This window comes from Oncorhynchus keta, unplaced genomic scaffold, assembly GCF_023373465.1.
Source record: "Oncorhynchus keta strain PuntledgeMale-10-30-2019 unplaced genomic scaffold, Oket_V2 Un_contig_28281_pilon_pilon, whole genome shotgun sequence".
Lineage (NCBI taxonomy): Eukaryota > Metazoa > Chordata > Actinopteri > Salmoniformes > Salmonidae > Oncorhynchus > Oncorhynchus keta.
The window spans coordinates 1-21066 of NW_026285953.1; the positions used below are offsets into that span (position 1 = coordinate 1).

The 21066-nt window shown below is 47.5% G+C and overlaps 1 pseudogene; it reads left to right on the forward strand.

Moving 5' to 3' along the window:
• The first annotated feature begins 6 nt into the window (after window positions 1-6).
• On the forward strand, window positions 7-16696 carry LOC127923084 (alsin-like; annotated as a pseudogene).
• Window positions 16697-21066: the final 4370 nt, after the last annotated feature.

The window sequence follows — 21066 nt, forward strand, 5'->3', positions numbered from 1 at the left end:
GATAGTCATTACTGCCCCCTAGGGGTGGAGTTGCTGGCTGAAGGAGAGGCCAGGCTGGGGCCTGGAAGGTCCCCTCCACTAGGGCTTCTGAGCTCCCCTTCAGAGCCCCTCCTCTCCTCTCATACCTCTGCCTCAGCGCCAGGTCCCCATCCATCCATAACAGAACATACAGACTATGAGAGGGGGAGGACAGTGGCACAGAATGGGGAAGTCTTGACCACCACAGATGCTGACATCTCTGCTTCTGGGACAGACTCTGATCGAGGTGTGGGGGGTGCAGGGTCTCTGAACTCCACCTACCCTGATGATCAGGCAGTGAAAGAATATCTCAAGAAACTGTCTGACACCTCTTTGGCTGAGGAGACTGCCAAGATGACCATAGCAGGAGCAAGTTTTCAGGTTAGTAGTGATGAGTTGATGCTTTAAGCCTAAAGCTACCCAATGTTGCGTACTTGGTGGGTGACAAATTGACTTTCTTGTAGTTTGAGGTCTTTGAAAAGTGACAATGAGCTGTCATGCTGTGTTTCCTGGGTTGTGTTCATTAAGGCACTCAAAGTTAAAACATTTTTGCTAAGGATAACTAAAATGTGCTTTTCAGGAAGTCTTCCTGTTTCTGTCAGTTTTCTTTTGTGTGTTGCCTAATGCACCTTGTGTTTGTTTCAGCCCCCAGCAGATAGCCTTGACCTCCTGACCTCTGATCTCATCCCCCGGGGTCATGCCAGTGACCACCAGCTCTGCCCTCAACAACCTGGTCTCATCCTGTGCCTCCGCCGTGGGCGAGAGAGTGGTCTCCACCTACGAGGCTCTGTCCCTGAAGAAGATGATTAACTACTACTACCCTGGGGTTGGGGTGTAGCAGGAGTACCCGGTGGGCTTCCAGGGGACCTGCGGAGGTGCGGGTGCGTCTGGAGGAGTCCATGCAGGGGAAGAAGAGCTGCAGCACGGGGGATATCCGTGAGGAGGAAGCAGAGGGCCTGAGTCGACGTCTCTCTCTGCCTGGACTCCTCTCTCAGGGTAGATACGCTGTTCGTCTCTTATCATCCTCCTCTGCTCATCGCCTCTTATCCTTATCTTCCTCCTATACTCTGATGTGTAAGTATGCGTGTGTGTCCCAACTCATCCAGCCTGCGAAGTGTGTGTGTGTGTGTGTGTGTGTGTGTGTGTGTGTGTGTGTGTGTGTGTGTGTGTGTGTGTGTGTGTGTGTGTGTGTGTGTGTGTGTGTGTGTGTGTGTGTGTGTGTGTTCTGAGATTAAAGCACTCTGCCATAGAGGAATGTGAGGCCATATTAATGTGAGGACTTAACCAGAAGGGTTACAGTAAGGAAGGAGGGGAGGGTGTGAGAATAAGATTGAGAAGAAGGGAGCGAGAGAGCTGGGGAAGTCGGTGTGAAAAAAAATATATCTGGGGGGCAAGATGGCCTAATAATCTCTTGAGAAACAGTCAGTGATAGGGCCTGCAGTAATGGCGTTATCTTCTATTGTCACTTTGGTAGGGTGAAAGCTGAAAGGCAGGATTTGTCCCTAGCTCTCTGAGGTTGTCTTAAGTGAATTTTGGATATGCAAGAAACTAATTTGACACATGGGTATAATACACGCTTGAACATGTCCTGTGAAACGGGACAAATTAAAACACCCACCAAATGATTATTATTCGCTCTCTGCTGCAGCCAAGAAGGGATAGACAGCTCACTGCTCACTGGATAGACACTCTCTCTGGGCTGGCAGATGGCTCTCTCTCTGGGCTGGCAGATGGCTCTCTCTCTGGGCTGGCAGATGGCTCCTCTGTGGGAGCAACCAACCAACCAATGCCTCCCCAGTGCCGTCTCGGTCTGTCTGTCATCATTAACAGTCCCTCCCATACTCTCTACTGTGGTACAGGACCTGTCTCCAGCGGGGCTCAATCCCTCGTCGTCTGGAGGATGCTGTGAGGGCTGCGTTTCTGGGTTATTGCAGGGGCTTAGAAATGTTTTGTATTTCCAGAGTAGATGATCACTCCATGACTAAACCAGTCATCCTGAGCATTTCTTTACAGTTGTTTACACTCACCTGTGGAACAGAGAGGACTTCATCTGTAACATTAACAGCAGTTGACTGCCGTAACAGAACATGTTTTGGGAGGAAGCGAGAAAATGTACCATTTTAAGAAACATATCGGTCTGTCTCCCGTCTGTAGTGTCCCCCAGGTTGCTGCGGAGGGCCAGCCGGCCCAGGGTGCGAGCGGTGCCCCTCACCCCTGTGGGAGGGCTTCCAGAGTATGGGGGAGCTGCTCCTCCCTGCAGACCGAGGTGTGGAGCTGGGGGCGGGGCGAGGAGGGCCAGCTAGGCCACGGGGACAACCTCCCCAGGTCAGTGTCCACTCTACATCAATCGTTGGGGGATGAGAACCATGATTGACAGTTGCAGGGGCCAGTAAAGCATCAGAGTATGAGCGCTGAATCTGACCTAGAATCTGTTTGGCTTTTGCGATAAATAAGATTACATGGACAGGTCGGACCTGATCCTAGATCAGCACTCCTACTCTGAAATGCTTTGGCCCTGGTTGTTGACTGAGAGGTGTTTCTGACCTGCAGGCTGCAGCCACTGTGCGTCAAGTGCCTGAGCAGTAAGGAGGTGGTGCTTGTGGCTGCTGGGGCACATCACTCCCTGGCCCTGACTGCACAGTCCCAGGTCAGAAACTATATTATCACTCCTCGTGGGAGTCTTGAGGGATTCCTCCCAACTGTGTGAACATTTTGTGTGTTTGTGTGCGTGTGTGTGTGTGTTCAAGGTCTTCCTGGGGTAGTAACAGCTCTGGCCAGCTGGGACACATGGCATCTCCTACTACTATCCCTCGCCTTGCCAAGGTAAGTGTGTGTTTTTTAATTGAGGAAAATGGTGCCCATACAGTAATCATTAGCACACACCAAGCCAGTATTCCTCCTTTATTCATCCAGCAGCGACACCCCATCGCTGGGCAATGCATGAAGGGTGTTCTTTGGCTCCCTGCTACCTTGGCCACGGCTGCTGAAAACAAGGAGAAGGAGAAACACTAGGAGAAACACTGCTAACCTTATATACCCACATGAATAAACTCTGCAACAGAGATTTAAAGCACTCTCCGTCGTAGAACAATAATGCCACATTTCCAATGGGGATTTAACCCAGTGTTTCCTTCAACGCCGCCGGCTCCTGCGTCTCACTGGGCCATGGCTCCAGCGGCCCTGCTCTGACTTGGAGCCAAGCCCTGGGTTCTTTTCAAATTTTTATTTAACAAACCAGAACTTGAACACCTCACGAAGCAACGGTCTTGAATGATGCGGAGGTTGTTGTTTCTGCTCGCCACCAGTCTCCTGATAGAAACACAATAAGACGACTCAACATAAAAACACAGGAGACACCCGGGTGTGGGGGCTAAGTCTCAATGGAAAAGCACCCTCCGTTGCTTACAGTGATCGATATCATAGGACAAATATATTTGTGCAGGACTGTTTGTAAAAGCGTGAGTAGCCTTGGCGTGTATCTCCTTTATCCAGCATGAGGCAGCTTGATGTACAAATACACCCTGGACAGGACACTAGTCTATCGCAGAGCCTTCCCTCCAATCAATCTCCTTAATGCTGATTGCCAAACAGAGACGCGTCAGGTCCCATTTTACAGTCTTTGGTGTGACTCGCCGATCGAGCTCCCAACCCTGATCTGCTATGTTTGTCCCTGGTGTGACCCCTGTAGCTGTCTGAGGGGATCCGTGTCTGGGACGTGGGTGCGGGGGCGCAGCACACCCTCCTCCTGGCCGATGGGGACTGTTATCAGCCCATCCTTTACTATAGCGGACAGCAGGTCAGAGAGGGGGTGCAGGACACACCCCAGGACCAGACGGGGAGGGGTACAGCTACACCCAGCAACCAGTGCTGCTCCTTCTGCATGAACGTGAGTAGTGGATCACACACACCCACAGTACTGAACCCCTGCTATGTTAGATTTTTATTGTAGTAAGCATCTGCTTCGTGATTTCAACTGCCATTTGGCCTGACGGTGATGTGGGTTTGTGTATCCGTGTTTTAGTTGGGCTACGTGAGCGGTGTGTTTGCGGGGCCAGAGCTGCGTGGCGCTAGCCGACCGCAACGTCATGGGTTTCATCGCCAGCCTCCACGAGCTGGCTACTGCCGAGAGGAAGTTCTACTGCAAGCTGAGCTCTGTGAAGAACCACATCCTGCGCCCTGTTGGACCTGGGTGAGAACTACTGCTGCAGCTACAGCTCCGCTGACAGAGGCCATGGGTCAGAGGTTAGGGAGAGAGGGAAGGACTCGTTTTTTTATTATAACGGTAACCATGTCCAATCAAAAGCAACAAATAAAAGTGAACGGTCCGTGTTCAAAAAGATCTGGCATAAAGCTTACATTTTGCTTACATAATGTTGTTGTTCATACAGACCTGTGACTTTTGGTTAACTGTGTGCTGAAATAGAGTAAGTTAGTAAGTATTAGGTTGATTTTCTCTTGGATGTGTGTTCTTTCATAGTGTTTGTTAACAGGTGTGTGTGTGGTGTGTTCTCCGTCTACCCCTCAGAGTCGTTGAGTACAGCTCTAGACCCGCGTCCACAGTGCTGCTACGGAGCCTGGTGAGGTGTTATTATAGCCGCCTGTGTCACCTGACTGGCCAGCACTCTGCCTCCTCACCGCCAACCTGCGCGCCGCCGGAGTTTAAAAGCCTGGTTATGCTGGAGCATGCCAGCATCTTCCTGGACACGTACAATGAGTATGTACTGTTGTGTACACAAACGCACAATGTCTGACACTCCCACTGGTTTTTAACAGGTTGTTTACATGCAGTTCTGTGTGGATAATGACCTCTCCTTCTCTCCTCTTTCCATTCCTTCTCACTCGTCATCGCTCTCTGCCAGGTACTGCTGCTCTGTGGGTAACTTCCTGGTGATGGGGCTTCCAGGCTCTGGCCAAGCCCGCTGTGAGTGTGTACACACACACACTAGGACATCTAGCAGCCCTAGCTTATTATCCTTACCATTTGCGTGCCCATTATACTATATGTTCATTATCTTTACCATTGACGTAGGGCCTGTGTGCTCATTATCCTTGACATTGACTCAGGCCTGTGTGCTCATTATCCTGACATTGACCCTAGGCCTGTGTGGTCATTATCCTGACATTGACCTAGGGCCTATGTGCTCATTATCCTGACATTGACCTAGGCCTGTGCTCATTATCCTGACGATGACCTAGGCCTGTGTGCTCATTATCCTTTACATTGGCATGTGTGCTCATTATCATTGACCTATGCCTGTGTGCTCATTATCCTTGACATTGACCTAGGCCTGTGTGCTCATTATCCTTGACATTGGCCTGTGGTCATTATCCTTGACCTAGGCCTGTGTGGTCATTATCCTTGACTCGGCCTGTGTAGTCATTGTATCCTTGACCCTAGGCATGTGTGCTCATTATCCTTGACCTAGGCCTGTGTGCTCATTATCCTTGACCTAGGCCTGTGTGCTCATTATCACTTGACATTGGCCTGTGTGCTCATTATCCTTGACCTAGGCCTGTGTGCTCATTATCCTTGACCTAGGCCTGTGTGCTCATTATCCTTGGCATTTACCTAGGCCTGTGTCAAGGAGGACAGCTGTTTGATGCCGTAATTCTGCACACGAGACTCAGGAAGCTCATGCAGCTTTAATTGGAAAGGGAAAAGTCAAAAGATGAATTCTTATGGATTATTTTTAATTATGAAACGGGTGGTAAGAGTCTTTAATGCTGATTGGCTGACAGTACCATGGGTATGACAATTTTTTAAAATAATATTCTAATTGCGTGGGTAACCAGTTTATAATAGCGATAGGGCACCTCGGGGTTTGTGGTATATGGCCAATATATCAGGCTACGGGCTGTATACAGGGACTCAGTGTTGCGCCGTGGTATATTGGCCATATACCACAAACCCCCGAGGCGCCTTATTGCTTAATTATAAACCAATGTGTTTCTTCATCAAGGCTTCAACCAAAGAGCGACTAAATTACCCTTCTCATGCTTTTAACTGAAAAAAACAATCTCTTTATTTCCTTTTCCATCTCTCCCTCTTCCCCGTCCTCCCTCTCCTCCCTCCATCCCCTGTTCCTCTGCTCAGAGAATTCTTTGGGAAGTGTCCAGAGCTGTTGCAGCGGCTGGCAGAGTCCAGCGAGGAGAACATTCCTCTGAGTGACCTGTTGTGACGCTCTTCTACCTGCCCATGAGACACCTTCACGGTATGGCAGGCTGCTGCTCAAACTGGGAACCTGCTTCGAGGTGGTACGTAGGAGGAACTAGGACGGGGCGTGCACACACACACGCTCACACACCTTCATACATACTCACTTTCTTGTGTCTCTCTGTCTCTGTCTCGGTCTCTCCAGAGCTCAGTGGACTACCAGAAGCTGCAGGACGGCTGCTCTAAGTTTGAGGCCCTGGCTCTTCATCTGAAGAGGAGGAGGAAGGAGGCAGAGTACACATACCACTTCTGGAAGAGCTTCCTGGCAAGATGACGGTCAGTGGCCTGGTCAGTTGGTTTGACCACAGTAATCAGTGCCAGATTCACACTATTGAGCCAATGCCAACCATACTGTGCTCGCTCAGATATTTTCTTTTCACATTGTCCTTTCAATGGTTCCAGCAACTATGGTAGATTTTATAGTCAGGCCACCACAGTACAGCTTGGTTTGGGTTTGCTCCATAGTGTGAAATGGGTATAAGAGCTTTCATTCAGCCCAAAATCTCCAGTTTATCAACCTCTTAACCTCTTATCCCATTCCTGTTCTAGGATTCCCTGGGGCCGCCCGGAGGCTGATCTGTGAGAGCAGTAACAAGGCCCTGACGCTACAGAACTCTGGAAGGTTCTCTGTCAACTGGTTCATCCTCTTCAACGATGCACTCGTCCACGCTCAGGTAAACACAGCCTCACAGCTCTACAGCTAGCTGGCTCTTTACAAAGGTGCCAATGTCCTTTAGTTCGTTTGTTCTTTCTTTCACTTAAAAAACTGGAGTTAACACCTCAGAGCATTTGATATGAATATATCTGGTGTGTGTTGACTGACTCCTATCAAGCTGTGTGTTTGTCTTTTGTCCTATCAGGGCGTGGTTCCCTTGTGCCTTGTAAGTATGCAGCAGCAGCAGCCAGTGTACTGACCCCTAGTCATATGCAGCGCCCCGTGTGGCCAGGGCTTGGCTTAGATGTAGGCTTGATGTAGCAGCTCTAGGCACCTTCTGCCTGTCCTAAACCACAAACACTGGCTTCCCAGCTTGAAGTAACACCCACACAGACAGACACAGTTTTTCTGATCTTCTTTCATGCACATATGGTGTACTAACACCTGGCTGGAATAAGCCTTGATTTCTTGAAGCCTTATAAAGAGTCAAGAATGGAGGTTATTTACCTTCTCTGCCTTCTCCTCAGGCTTTGAATAATACAACTGCTCCTGAACATCAGGAGCCCCAGAGCGGGTCTGTACACCACTCTACAGAGTGCAGCTTCTCCTCAGCCGAGCCCAGTGCCCCCTGCCCTCTGATGCTAGCTGAACTGATATTTTTTAATAACTAAGGCTCTCTGTAGTATATTGCCGAATTTATGACCTCGTCGTAGTCATAGCAACATAGACATCAATATAAACGCAAATCTAAAAAAGATAAGACTGACGTTATTGGGTCTTCCAACGTGTGCCTTGGTTATTTAACCAAGATGCCTTTTGGCCCACTTTTTATTTGTATTTTGTTATCTGGAGCCTTAGTTATCATTAATGAAAACCATGTGACACAACATGAGGATCAGCCGTCTCAGGTTCACTTCTGTCAAACAGTTTCTGTTCCTTTTTGATTTATGCTAATTCCAAGGAGAGCATTTCTTGTGTTTTGATGACGTAGTGAGCGTTTTAATCCCCTCGGTTCCACCTTATGTGTGCTGTGTCGTCGGCCTGCCTCGTGCCCCTGTCGCCCCGCTCCATGTGCCATGCATATTGGCATCTCCTAGGTGACTGTGTTAGCTCCAGTGCCCTGACTACTTCCCTGACTGTTGAACCAGTGTACTGTAGCTGAGTGTATCGCATACTGAGGTCTCGCTCTCCCCTCCCTCTCCTGCAGTTCTCCACCCACCACGTCTTCCCATTGGCCACACTGTGGGTCGGCGCCCATCCCGGAGGAGAACACTGGGCCTGTGAGTCTGTCAATCACCCTATCTGTCCAATCGAGTGTTTAACTGGTGTTATTGACCCTTAGCTCAGCGTTCCCAACTTGTCCTGGGGACTCCCAAAGGGTGCACAATTTAATTTTTTTCCTTAGCACCCACACAGCTGATTCAACTAATCATCAAGTTTTTAATTATTTGAAGCAGCTGTGTAGTGCTAGGGCAAACCAAAACGTACCCCTTGGGGTCCCCAGGACCGAGTTAGGAAGCGCTGCCTCAGCTGAGCTGTGCTATGTTCCATCCAGGCATGGACTGAAGTTGATCTCACCTGAGGAGACCTTCACCCTGTTGGCCTGTTCTTCCATGGAGAAGGTAGGCCACTAGCCAATAGCCAGGCTTCACTACTCAACTGCTCAGGTTACAAGTATGTAGTGGTTGTCTTTGTAGAGCTAAAGTTGCCTAGTTGGGTTCTGTTTGTGGAGCGTGTGGTGACAGACGGTGTAACAACCCATTCAGTTAAATTAAATTCACTTCAATATGACTATTAACCGACCTGTGTTCTTCAGGCCAAGTGGCTTCGCTCAATCAACCAGGCGGTGGACCAGGCCATGACTGGGGCGGGGCAGTCAGGCTCAGGGGCAGGGCAGAGGGCGGAGCCTCCCATCTCCCGGACCGCCTCTTACACCTTCTACAAGGACAGCCGTCTGAAGGAGGCCACCTACGAGGGTCGCTGGCTGGCCGGCAAGCCCAATGGGAGGTGGGTCTAGCTGGGGAAGGGGGAATCAGGACCTTGTACTTCTGTTCCACTCTGTACAGTCACAATTAATAGAAAATTGAGGGGTTGTAGAAAGCGCTGACTTGTTGTATGTGTCCTTGTTTCCAGGGGCAGTGAAGTGGCTTGATGATGGGAGAATTTACACGGGGGACGTTCAAGAACGACTGAGGATGGGTCAGCCAGTAAATCGATCAATAAATCAATGTATCAATCACTCTAGTCAGAAATAAAGGCATTTCTCATTGTTCTGCTGTTTGTTTATGGGTCGATGGGAGATACGTTATGCCCAGCAAGACGCTGAACCCAACCACCACTATCAAGGCCACTGGAAAGGCCGGAAGACACGGCACTGAACATGCCAAGTGAGTCTCAAGATACTAGTATGAGTCTCAACATTATTTAAGAACACCTAAGGGCCAATAAAAACACTTCAAAAAATAAAGCTTAACTGGAGTTTGCAGGCACGTCTCAGGCACACTGCTGCAGGGCTCCGCTGTGTATCCTACCAATGTGACTGTCGTCTATGCAGGTATGCTACAGGTGAGTTGTACGAGGGCTCGTTCCAGGACAACATGCGCCACGGTCATGGGATGCTGCGCAGCGGCACGCTGAACTCCTCCTCCCCCAGCGTCTTCATCGGCCAATGGGTGCACGACAAGAAGACGGGCTACGGGGTCTTTGATGACATCACCAGGTAGTGGACCGCTCCAGCCCACCCTTTTCATCCTACCGCGCTAAACTGTACCGAACTGGCCTGGTTACGCATCCAGCTAGCTCAGTACGATTGGGGTTGGATTGATAGTGTGAAAGGGGTATTAGTGTATCTGAAGTGCTGATGTTACGTGGTGACCTGTGTTGTTCCGTCAGAGGAGAGAAGTACATGGGCATGTGGCAGGATGACCAGCGGCAGGGCACGGGCGTCATAGTAACCCAGTTTGGCCTGTACTACGAGGGAGCCTTCAACAACAACAAGATGCAAGTGAGTTCTGGTCAGTGGGGTTCTTCCTCCTGATGCTAGCTGAACGTTAGCACCAAGGTGTTAGAGGAGAGGAAGAGGATCACCTCTCCATTTAGCTTTTTTTTATTTAATTCTCGCTGTCTCAGGGCACAGGGGTCCTGCTGTCTGAGGACAACACCACATATGAAGGAGAGTTCTCTGAGGACTGGACTCTCAACGGAAAGGTCAGTGAAAGAGGAGCGGCACACAAACAAGCCTGAACACTCTGTCTCTCTCTACACACACAGCTTGCACTCATACACATTTCGCCTACATTTAAGCAGACACGTGTATAATACAGCACATTGCTGTCCCTATCTCTCAGGGTGTGCTGACTATGCCTAATGGGGACTACTTTGAGGGCTCCTTCACCGGGGAGTGGGGCTCCGGCCTGAAGGTCACCGGATCCTTCTTCAAACCCAACCTCTACGACTCAGATGGGGACAAGGGTCGCGCTGTGTACGTCTCTGTGCCATTGGTTTTAGTATGGTGGAGGATTAGCATATTTAAAGATTTTTGGTTTTGATCTTTAGTGTTTAAAACAAAAAATATATATATATATATTTCTTACATTTAAGTCATTTAGCAGACGCCCATCCAGAGCGACTTACAAATTGGTGCATTCACTCCATGACATCCAGTGGAACAGCCAATTTACAATGGTGCATCTAAATCTTTAGGGGGTGAGAAGGATTACTTATCCTATCCTAGGTATTCCCTTAAAGAGGTGGGGTTTCAGGTGTCTCCGGAAGGTGGTGATTGACCCGCCTGTCCTGGCGTCGTGAGGGGAGTTTGTTCCACCATTGTGGCCAGACATTTATCAGCCTTGGATCAAATATTTGGAACTGTACTTCCTCAGTGGTAGGGAGGCTTGAGCAGGCCAGAGGTGGATGAACCAGTGGCCCTTGTTTGGGTGTAGGGCCTGATCAGAGCCTGGAGTGGGGTGAATGAGCTGCCTCTCACAGCTCCGTAGGCAAGGCACTCATGGTCTCTAGAAGGATGCGAGCTTCAACTGGAAGCCAGTGGAGAGAGCGGAGGAGCGGGGTGACGTGAGAGAACTTGGGAAGGTTGAACACCAGACGGGCTGCGGCGTTCTGGATGAGTTGTAGGGGTTTAATGGCACAGGCAGGAGCCCAGCCAACAGCGAGTTGCAGTAATCCAGACGGGAGATGACAAGTGCCTGGATTAGGACCTGCGCCGCTTCCTGTGTGAGGCAGGGTCGTACTCTGCGGATGTTGTAGAGCATGAACCTACAGGAACGGGCCACCGCCTTGATGTTAGTTGAGAACGACAGGGTGTTGTCCAGGATCACGCCAAGGTTCTTAGCGCTCTGGGAGGAGGACACAATGGAGTTGTCAACCGTGATGGCGAGATCATGGAACGGGCAGTCCTTCCCGGGAGGAAGAGCAGCTCCTTCTTGCCGAGGTTCAGCTTGAGGTGGTGATCCGTCATCCACACTGATATGTCTGCCAGAGATGCGATTCGCCACCTGGTCATCAGAAGGGGAAAGGAGAAGATTAATTGTGTGTCGTCTGCATAGCAATGATAGGAGAGACCATGTGAGGTTATGACAGAGCCAAGTGACTTGGTGTATAGCGAGAATAGGAGAGGGCCTAGAACAGAGCCCTGGGGGACACCAGTGGTGAGAGCGCGTGGTGAGGAGACAGATTCTCGCCACGCCACCTGGTAGGAGCGACCTGTCAGGTAGGACCCAATCCAAGCGTGGGCCGCACCGGAGATGCCCAACTCGGAGAGGGTGGAGAGGAGGATCTGATGGTTCACAGTATCGAAGGCAGCCGATTGCTCTCATCCTTCTAGACCTGAGGAGAGAGAGTTAGCTTTAGCAGTGCGGAGCACCTCCGTGATGCAGAGAAGAGCAGTCTCAGTTGAATGACTAGTCTTGAAACCTGACTGATTTGGATCAAGAAGGTCATTCTGAGAGAGATAGCGGTAGAGCTGGCCAAGGACGGCACGTTCAAGAGTTTTGGAGAGAAAAGAAAGAAGGGATACTGGTCTGTAGTTGTTGACATCGGGGGGATTGAGTGTAGGTTTTTTCAGAAGGGTGCAACTCTCGCTCTCTTGAGGACGGAAGGGACGTAGCCAGCGGTCAGGGATGAGTTGATGAGCAGGGTGAGGTAAGGGAGAAGGTCTCCGGAAATGGTCTGGAGAGAGGAGGGGATAGGGTCAAGCGGGCAGGTTGTTGGGCGGCCGGCCGTCACAAGACGTGAGATTTCATCTGGAGAGAGAGGGAGAAAGAGGTCAGAGCACAGGGTAGGGCAGTGTGAGCAGAACCAGCGGTGTCGTTTGACTTCGCAAACGAGGATCGGATGTTGTCGACCTTCTGTGTGTGTGTGTGTGTGTGTGTGTACAAGCACAAATAAATTGTAAGGCTGTCTGTCTGCAGGGCATCTATGCCTTGAAAAAAGGTTTGATCGTTTTGAAATGAACCCGGTCAAGTGAATGTGTATGTGAACATAGAAAATGTGTATTAATTCCTTGTATGTGCGTCTCCAGTAAGCTGGGGCGCTGGCAGTAAGCTCCGGAGGAGAAGTGGAGGTAGTGTTTGAGGAGTGTTGATGAGGCTGGCTGTGAGGCCCCTGGTCAGGGAGAGAACCAGCGAGCCTGGGAGAACATTGCTGTAGCCTTGACCACCAGCAGGAGACAGCACAGAGACAGGTAGAGAGAACAGCGACCACACACAGTACTTCCATCTCACATTCACTCGCTATTTCACTCTCTCACTCACACACAGTACAGTAGTCTAAGTGATATTGGTGTGTGTGTGTTGCAGCCCGGAGATGAACCTGAGTCGGACTCAAAACAGAATGCTGGAGAGTCTGGAGTTCATCCCTCAGCAGCATGTTGGTCCTGTTACCATGGAGAAGTATGACAGTATCCGGCGTTACCTCGTCAAGGTGAGCCAACGACCCCCAGGTGACTTACTAACCCGCCTAATCCCCCTCAGCCAATGGACCCACGCACCAACGTGTCTGCCAAGCAATATCTTTCAGTATCGGTTAAGTTGTTTTCTAATAATCATGAAGAGATGTCTGAACCGTCGTTCTGAGGTGTCCTTGTTCATACTGATTTACTCTTTAATTCTAACCTGAAACTCACATTAACCTTCTCTGTCCTCCATTATGTGCCCCCCAGGCATGTGACATGCCCCTGCACCCCCTGGGCAGGCTGATGGAACCCTGGTGGCTGTCTACAGGATGACCTACGTGGGGTGGGGGCCAACCGTCGTCTTCTGCTGCAGGCTGTTAACGAGATCATGTCCTACCTGGCCCGCATCTTCCAGCTCGTCAGGTGTGTGTGTGTGTTGCCTTAAACAGTTGGATACTATTTTTCCATTCCGTTTGGCCCTAGGCTAGCCTGTTTAAGCCATGTGCTGTATGTGTGATGTACTGAATATGTGGTGTTTTTGTCTTTCAGGTTCCTGTTTCCAGATCTGCCTGAGGAGGGTGGAGCGATCCCTGAACCATCCTCTGACCCCCAGGACAAGAAGGACTCCAACTGCGCAGACACCCAGCTAGAATCCCCAAAACCTGGATACGACCATAGCATATCCACCCTCCCTGGTTGGAGCCTGTGGAGAGTCTTCAGTGGTGTGGCTACGCAGCAGTCATATACTGAATCCGTAGTCTTAGATGACTTCTAGATAAATATGTAGGCTATGTATTTGGGTGTTTATTTGATTGAGAACACCTCTATATCATGGATCTGTTTTGCCGTGCAGGGTCCAATGGGAGCTACCTATGGAGGATTATGTACAAAACTATAGAAGATTACGTTACAGTATGTCTTGTGTAAAAAGAACACATGTCACTTGTTCTTTAAATACTGTTTCCTTCCAGAAGAAAAAATGAAGTATTTAAGCCCCTGAATGTGTGTTGAATGATGTCCTGTGTGTGTGTGGTTTCCCCAGGCGTGTGGTGAGTAGCTCCGCTCTGCTCCTGCCGGTGTTGCTGCCTCGTCTCTACCCCCTCTCTTCACCCTGTACGCCCTGGAGAAGGAGAAGGAGGGGACGACGTGTACTGGGAGTGTGTCCTCCGCCTCAACAAACAGCCGGACGTGGCCCTGCTCGCCTTCCTCGGCGTGCAACAGTGAGTCTCTCTCGGACTGACCAATGAGGTTGGGAATGAATAGTAGCCTCTTCTGATCTCGCCATCTTACATTCTGTTGAATCCATGTAGCGAAACAGAATGTAGGCTTGCGAGGTCAGGATAGTTGTACGGGGCTAAATGAAAAGGACCCATGTTTTTAATAAAAAAATAAAAAAGATTATCGATCGTGTAACCTGACTGTCCTGACCTGGAAAAAACTGTAGTTATAACATGTTAAAATGCATCTCTTTTTGCTTTCAGTAAGTTTTGGCCAGTTTCGGTTCCAGTGCTGGGGGAGAAGACTGAGGTATGACACTAAGTACATTCTGAATCACACTGCCCTCCTGTGGGTGAATTACAACATTGCATCAAGTACATGTTAGATTGTCCTCTTTCTAGGTTGTGTCCAGCACAAAGATGCCTGTTTTGCCTCTGCAACGGAGACCTTACAGCAGATCAGGTACGCTTTATCCAGAGCAGTCCTATATCGTCATGAATGAATGGGTCCCATGCACTCTTATGATATTGCAGTTCAATGTGGTTGATGTGTATTAAGACTGTTTTTTTTTTTTTTTTTTTTGTCAGCACAACGTTCACCCCATCTGACAAGCTGCAGGTGATCCAGCTGACATTTGAGGAGATCACAAAGGAAGTGATGTCATCTCTGGAGGATAACTTCCTGTGGTCCATGGATGACCTGTTTCCTGTGTTCCTCTATGTGGTGCTGCGCGCCCGGTGAGTCGATGAGAACACACATGTCTCTATGTTCCTGAGAGATGCACAGAAATCTGATTTTCATCAAATTACAAATCAGAACTACAAATATATTTACAGTACCAGTCAAAAGTTAGGACACACCTACTCATTCCAGGGTTTTCTTTATTTGTACTATTTTCTACATCGTAGAATAATAGTGAAGACATCAAAACTATGAAATAACACATGGAATCATGTAGTAACCAAAAAATTGTTAAACAAATCAAAATATATTTGAGATTCTTCAAAGTAGACACCCTTTGCCTTTGACAGCTTTGTACACGCAGCATTCTCACAACCAGCTTCATGAGGTAGTCACCTGGAATGCATTTCAGTTAACAGGCGTACCTTGTTAATTTGTGGAATATCTTTTCTTAATGCGTTTGAGCCAATCCGTTGCGACAAGGTAGTGTTGGTATACACAAGATGGCCCTATTTGGTACAATAACAAGTCCATATTATGGCAAAAAGACAGTCCATCATTATTTTAAATGAAGGTCAGTCAATCCTGAAAACACTTTGAACGTTTCTTTAGTTGACTATGATGAAACTGGCTCAGGTCAAAACCTCTGCCTCAGAGGACAAGTTCATTAGGAGTTACCAGCCTCAGACATTTGCCCAAATAAATACTTCAGAGTTCAAGTAACACCAATCAAAGAAGAGACCACTTGAAGAAAAAAACCACTGAAGGACACCAATAAGAAGAGACTTGCTTGTGCCAAGAAACACAAGCAATGGACATTGTGGTGGAAATCTGTCCTTTGGTCTGAGTCCAAATTTGAGACTTTTGGTTCTAACCGTCGTGTCTTTGCGAGATGTTGAGTAGGTGAAGGGATGATCTCCGCATATGTGGTTCCCACCATGAAGCATGGAGGAGGTGTGTGGGTGCTTTGATGGTCTGTGAATAATTTAGAATTCAAGGCACACTTAACCAGCATGACTACCACAGCATTCTGCAGCGATACACCATCCCATCTGGTTGGGGCTTAGTGGGATTATCATTTGTTTTTCAACAGGACAATGACCCAACACACCTCAGACTGCGTAAAGGGTATTTGACCAAGAAGGATAGTGATGGAATGCTGCTTCAGATGACCTGGCCTCCACAATCACCCAACCTCAACCCAATTGAGATGGTTTGGGATGAATTGGGGGCAGAGTGAAGGAAAAGCAGCCAACAAGTGCTCCGCTTCAATACTGTTGGAAAAACATTCCAGGTGAAGCTGGTTGAGAGAATGCCATGTGTGCAAAGCTGTCAAGGCAAAGGGTGACTACTTTGAAGAATCTCATATAAAATATGTTTTGATTTGTTTCACACTTTGTTGGTTACTACATGATTCCATGTGTTATTTAATAGGTATATTTATTTATTCTACAATGTAGAAAATAGTAAAAAATAAATAAAAAAAACATGAATGAGTAGGTGTTCAAACTTTTGACTGGTTGTGTTAACCAAGGCTATGTTTCTCTTAAGGATCAGGAACCTGGGGTCAGAGGTGAGTCTGATAGAGGACCTGATGGACCCCTGTGTACAGCACGGAGAACACGGCATCATGTTCACCACACTCAAGGTATATACACACACACACACACACACACACACACACACACACACACACACACAGCATACATTCTATGGCAGATACCATCCAAATGCATGCACTCAAATTCAACTTATTCAGATACTCATAACATATTAATGTGATCAATGCACACTTTAACACACTACTTCATAGGGAATAAATAAATCTAACTATCTGTATAATATATTCATGTTTATTTCCCTGTCCGTCAGGCGTGTTACTATCAGATCCAGCATGAGAAGACCACATAAGAACCACAGAGAATCTCTGTATTGTATACTGCAGCAGCTCTATGTAAAGTGGCAGTCAGCCAATTAGAGAGCAGGGATTGGAGAGGTTTGGGTGATGCTGTCTCAGGGTCGTCACAGGAGGGTCACGATGACTGACAGACAGGCTGCTGACTGTCCATCTGTTCCCCGTAGCAGGATCCCCCCACACACATACGTAAAACACACACAGCTCCCCGCTCTATCCGCTACCTTTTGGTGACCATGTCATCAGGCTCATTCACCTACTTGATTGATCAGGTTGACCTCTGTAAACCCAAGGTGTTGTAAAACTGTATTGGCAGTTTGGCCAGTTCATCTGTCCATAGGCTTTGTGACTCCTTAGCCCCTGAATGAAGGAACCTGCTCCTTGAAGCCGTCTGGAATAGGGGCTTACTGTGATGTGCGCCGAGCCAGTGGAGTTTTAGCTTGATCGTGGACTGTTGTGAATATGACTGGCTATTTCCTATTCGCACTACAGTAGTGGCAGAGATGATAACCGCCTCGTTTGTCACCCAGCTCTGGTAGTGAAATGGAAGTTTATGAAGAGAAACTGCAAGGTTTAAAATCCAAGTGAGACTCACCCTGAACTTGGAGCCTGTCTAATAACAAGACACCATCCTGTATGTACAGTATGAGGTGGCAACTTCCATTGGACCTCAGCCTCAAAAGCACATGTTATTTAATGGACCAACGCAATACGTCACATTGATGCCACTTAAAACACGAAAAAGGATTTAACCTCCGTGATATCTGAGGCTGTGTACGGATCGCTAGCCTGCGCCACTCAGAGCAACACCAGATGAAGTTGTTTTTGTAGTTGAAATGTCAAATGCACACTCGGTACAGTTTTGTTTGTTATTGTTGTGTTCATTGTTCTGGGGGAATCTGAAATATACAGCTCTGTATTCAGGTGATTTTTGAAGATGTGAGATTGGGTGACGCTCTGTTTCTCACGTGATGCAGTTAAAAAGACAGCCAGCTAATGTGCACCTCAAATGCTAGCCTTTTAAAATATTTCCCTTCGTACTCGTCCTATGTATTTATAACCACTCTGTTTGCGCGGTATTTATAATGCTACAAGGTGTTTGTTTGTTCAGGTCACTTTGTTTGCACCAGAGCTGGAATTCAAATGAACACCTATGAAATGTTGACATTTGACAAAACACACAGTAGAAGACTGTTTCTTTTTTTTGTTATAAATCTCTTCCTGCAATATATAGCTCATGTAATGTTCATGTTTGGGGTTTGTCAAATCAGATGGAGGCTATTACCAGGAAGCAATATTGTTAATGTATTTGTTTGGTGTGCTCTTTTCATGCAGACAGTCTTATGACAGTATGATGCAGTATTTGTTACTACCTGCAAGGCAATCACTACCCTGAAGAAACTGTCTCTGTTCAACTAGTTAGGGGGCTGATCATGCTGTAGTGCATTGTGACGGTTAGACAGCGGTTATACCAAAAACAATTTCTTTTTTATATCAAATCTAGGCAGAATTATTGATCTGGGAAAATAGTTTGTTACAACTATGAATTAGTGTTTTGATGGAACACGCAGTACATAAGAATTGCTATTTTAAACATAATTTGATTTGGTTAACTTTTTTTTTTTTTTTTTTTTTTTTTTTTTTTCCAGCTTGTTTGTCATTTGTATGGTCATTCCAAGATTTACCTCCATTTTCCCCAATAATTCCTTTGGCATGGACTGGTTATTTCTCTGTATATTTGTTTACACCTGGAAACACATGACATGAGGTGCTGCATGATAGGAAATGTATCAAGTGTTTGGACCCATAGACTGACAACATACATCTTCCTTCTATGATTATAATGTGACTGCTTGTACTTCCAGGTTAAGGTGTGTTCAATTGGGTAGCGTTATCTGTATGTTGTCACGTTGGTCTTTTAGGGAATGATGTCAACATTTTGTCTAATGTACATCTTCATGTAAAGAAAGGGCAATAAAGTGAGCTGACAAATTTCCCTTTTTAAATTACATTTGTGTCTGTATAAGTTTGCCTTTAAAAAATTCAACCGTCTGTTCCCCTGTTAGTTTGGTTTAATTGTTTAGATACTTTGGTTTTAACAGTCAGATTAGAGGCCAAAGGTGACTGTTTTGTAAATATTTGTAGTGCTGCTGACAATCCTCTAAGCTTTGTCCCATTTCTAAAAGCTAGAGGCAGGGGGTGAATTAATGACCATACAAAAATAACTTTTTAAATCCAAAGCCTTTTAAAGTGCAGCAAGATAATCTTAGATTTAATAAATTACTTCATAAATCACAAACAACCAGTTTCTGATGTTTGATGAAACCTTGGTAAATAAGTCCACAGTAAGGAGTTGACTGTGTGACAGTCTTAGGCTTAGATTCAATCAGAGGATCTTTTGGTGGTGTCAGAAGTGGAACTGGAACTGCGTTGGAGCCCGTCAAATTGGTGAGCAGCTGTTCTGGTGTTCTATTATGCTTGTCGGGTGGAACTAGGCAAATCAAAATATGTTTTAGATTATTCAATGTAGCCACCCTTTGCTTTTTGACAGCTTTGGACACTTGGCATTCTCTCAACCAGCTTCACTTGGAATGCTTTTCCAACAGTCTTGAAGGAGTTCCCACATATGCTGAGCACTCGTTGGCTGTGTTTTTTTTTTTCAGCGCTCCTGGTCAGTCCTTAAATGGGAGACCAGATGCTGTTGGAAGTGGTTTTTGGAGGGCCAGTAGGAGGTACTTTTCCTCTGGTCAAAATAAAAAAATATCCCAATGCCCCAGGGGACAGTGATTGGGATATTTGCCGTGTGTTGAGTCCTGTCTTTCGGGTGGGACACTAAATGGGTGTCCTGACTCTCTCTGGACACTAAAGATCCCATGAAACATATTGTAGGAGTATTAACTCGGTGTCCTAGCTAAATTCCAAATCTGGCCCTCATACCACCACGGTCACCTAATCATCCCCAGCTTACAATTGGCCCATTCATCCCCCTCCTCTCCTCTAACTATTCCCCAGGCCGTTGCTGTAAATGAATGTGTTCTCAGTCCACTCACCTGGTAAAATAAGGGTTAAATGAAAAAAAAACTCATCCCAAACCACCTCAGTTAGGTTGAGGTCGGAGTGATGCGGCACTCCATGTCTTGGTCACAGCCTGGAGCTGTGTTTGGGTCATTGTCTTGTTGAAAAACAAATGATAGTCCCGCTAAGTGCAGATGGGATGGCGTATCGCTGCAGAATGCTGTGGTAGCCATGCTGGTTACGTGTGCCTTGAATTCAAAATAAATTGCTGACAGTGTCACGAGCACAGCACCCACGCACCACCTCCATGTCACAGTCAGGAAAACCACACCCAGAGATCATCCGTTCACCTACTCTGCATCTCACAAAATTGGTTGGAACCAATAATCTCAAATTTGGGCTCATCAGACAAAGTCCATTGATTGTGTTTCTTGGCCCAAGCAACTCCCTTTCCTCTCATTGGTGTCCTTTAGTAGTGGTTTCTTTGCAGCAATTTTATTTTATTTTTATACCCCTCCACAAGTGGGTATCAAATTGTTAGTATTTACTATCTTGTCTCATTGCTACAACTCCCGTACGGGCTCGGGTAGGAAGAGGGAAAGCCATGTGTCCCCCTCAAACCCAAGCCCCTGCTTCTAACACAGCGCGCTCCAACCCGGAAGCCAGCTGCACCAATGTGTTGGAGGAAACACTGTGCACCTAGCTACCTTGGTTAGCGTGCACTGCGTCCGACCCCCGCCACAGGTGCGCGATGAGACAAGGATATCCCCCTACCCGGCCAAACCCTACCTAACCTGGACAACCATTGCCCCACGGACCTCCCGGTCGCGCCGGCTGCGACAGAGCCTGCGCGAACCCAAAGTCTCTGGCGGCACAGCTAGCGCTCGGCGAGTGCCCTAGACCCACTCGCCACCCGGGAGGCCCCTCTTTGCAGCAAAAAGTCTCCTCTGAACAGTTGATACAGTGGGGGAGAACAAGTATTTGATACACTGCCGATTTTGCAGGTTTTCCCTACTTACAAAGCATGTAGAGGTCTACTGTTATCATAGGTACAATTCAACTCAGAGACGGAATCTAAAACAAAAATCCAGAAAATCACATTGTGTATGATTTTAAGTAATTCATTTGCATTTGATTGCATGACATAAGTATTTGATACATCAGAAAAACATAACTAATATTTGGTACAGAAAGCTTTGTTTGCAATTATAGAGTTCATACGTTTCCTGTAGTTCTTGACCAGGTTTGCACACACTGCAGCAGGATTTTGGCCCACTCCTCCATTCAGACCTTCTCCAGATCCTACAGGTTTCGGGGCTGTCGCTGGGCAATACGGACTTTCAGCTCCCTCCAAAGATTTTCTATTGGGTTCAGGTCTGGAGACTGGCTAGGCCACTCCAGGACCTTGAGATGCTTCTTACGGAGCCACTCCTTAGTTGCCC